The sequence below is a fragment of the Engystomops pustulosus genome, chromosome 4 (assembly GCF_040894005.1).
Source record: "Engystomops pustulosus chromosome 4, aEngPut4.maternal, whole genome shotgun sequence".
Taxonomy (NCBI): Eukaryota; Metazoa; Chordata; class Amphibia; order Anura; family Leptodactylidae; genus Engystomops; species Engystomops pustulosus.
The window spans coordinates 19,360,387-19,363,121 of NC_092414.1; positions in this window are offsets into that span (position 1 = coordinate 19,360,387).

Sequence of the window (2,735 nt, forward strand, 5' to 3'; positions counted from 1 at the left end):
TACAGACCAAGGACAAGACCCTCATCTATACAGACCAAGGACCAGACCCTCATCTATACAGACCAAGGACAAGACCCTCATCTATACAGACCAAGGACAAGACCCTCATCTATACAGACCAAGGACAAGACCCTCATCTATTCAGACCAAGGACCAGACCCTCATCTATACAGACCAAGGACAAGACCCTCATCTATACAGACCAAGGACAAGACCCTCATCTATACAGACCAAGGACAAGACCCTCATCTATACAGACCAAGGACCAGACCCTCATCTATACAGACCAAGGACCAGACCCTCATCTATAGAGACCAAGGACCAGACCCTCATCTATAGAGACCAAGGACCAGACCCTCATATATACAGACCAAGGACAAGACCCTCATCTATACAGACCAAGGACAAGACCCTCATCTATAGAGACCAAGGACCAGACCCTCATCTATACAGACCAAGGACCAGACCCTCATCTATACAGACCACGGACCAGACCCTCATCTATACATACCAAGGACCAGACCCTCATCTATACAGACCAAGGACCAGACCCTCATATATACAGACCAAGGACAAGACCCTCATCTATACAGACCAAGGACCAGACCCTCATCTATAGAGACCAAGGACCAGACCCTCATATATACAGACCAAGGACAAGACCCTCATCTATACAGACCAAGGACAAGACCCTCATCTATACAGACCAAGGACCAGACCCTCATCTATACAGACCAAGGACCAGACCCTCATCTATACAGACCAAGGACCAGACCCTCATCTATACAGACCAAGGCACAGACCCTCATCTATACAGACCAAGGACCAGACCCTCATCTATACAGACCAAGGACCAGACCCTCATCTATACAGACCAAGGACCAGACCCTCATCTGTACAGACCAAGGACCAGACCCTCATCTATACAGACCAAGGACCAGACCCTCATCTATACAGACCAAGGACCAGACCCTCATCTATAGAGACCAAGGACCAGACCCTCATCTATAGAGACCAAGGACAAGACCCTCATCTATACAGACCAAGGACAAGACCCTCATCTATACAGACCAAGGACCAGACCCTCATCTATACAGACCAAGGACAAGACCCTCATCTATACAGACCAAGGACAAGACCCTCATCTATACAGACCAAGGACAAGACCCTCATCTATACAGACCAAGGACCAGACCCTCATCTATAGAGACCAAGGACAAGACCCTCATCTATACAGACCAAGGACCAGACCCTCATCTATAGAGACCAAGGACCAGACCCTCATCTATACAGACCAAGGACAAGACCCTCATCTATAGAGACCAAGGACCAGACCCTCATCTATAGAGACCAAGGACAAGACCCTCATCTATTCAGACCAAGGACCAGACCCTCATCTATACAGACCAAGGACCAGACCCTCATCTATACAGACCAAGGACAAGACCCTCATCTATACAGACCAAGGACAAGACCCTCATCTATACAGACCAAGGACCAGACCCTCATCTATACAGACCAAGGACAAGACCCTCATCTATACAGACCAAGGACAAGACCCTCATCTATAGAGACCAAGGACCAGACCCTCATCTATACAGACCAAGGACAAGACCCTCATCTATAGAGACCAAGGACCAGACCCTCATCTATAGAGACCAAGGACAAGACCCTCATCTATTCAGACCAAGGACCAGACCCTCATCTATAGAGACCAAGGACCAGACCCTCATCTATACAGACCAAGGACAAGACCCTCATCTATACAGACCAAGGACAAGACCCTCATCTATACAGACCAAGGACCAGACCCTCATCTATACAGACCAAGGACAAGACCCTCATCTATAGAGACCAAGGACAAGACCCTCATCTATAGAGACCAAGGACCAGACCCTCATCTATTCAGACCAAGGACCAGACCCTCATCTATAGAGACCAAGGACAAGACCCTCATCTATACAGACCAAGGACCAGACCCTCATCTATAGAGACCAAGGACAAGACCCTCATCTATACAGACCAAGGACCAGACCCTCATCTATACAGACCAAGGACAAGACCCTCATCTATACAGACCAAGGACCAGACCCTCATCTATACAGACCAAGGACAAGACCCTCATCTATACAGACCAAGGACAAGACCCTCATCTATACAGACCAAGGACAAGACCCTCATCTATTCAGACCAAGGACCAGACCCTCATCTATACAGACCAAGGACAAGACCCTCATCTATACAGACCAAGGACAAGACCCTCATCTATACAGACCAAGGACAAGACCCTCATCTATACAGACCAAGGACCAGACCCTCATCTATACAGACCAAGGACCAGACCCTCATCTATAGAGACCAAGGACCAGACCCTCATATATACAGACCAAGGACAAGACCCTCATCTATACAGACCAAGGACCAGACCCTCATCTATAGAGACCAAGGACCAGACCCTCATATATACAGACCAAGGACAAGACCCTCATCTATACAGACCAAGGACAAGACCCTCATCTATACAGACCAAGGACCAGACCCTCATCTATACAGACCAAGGACCAGACCCTCATCTATACAGACCAAGGACCAGACCCTCATCTATACAGACCAAGGCACAGACCCTCATCTATACAGACCAAGGACCAGACCCTCATCTATACAGACCAAGAACCAGACCCTCATCTATACAGACCAAGGACCAGACCCTCATCTGTACAGACCAAGGACCAGAC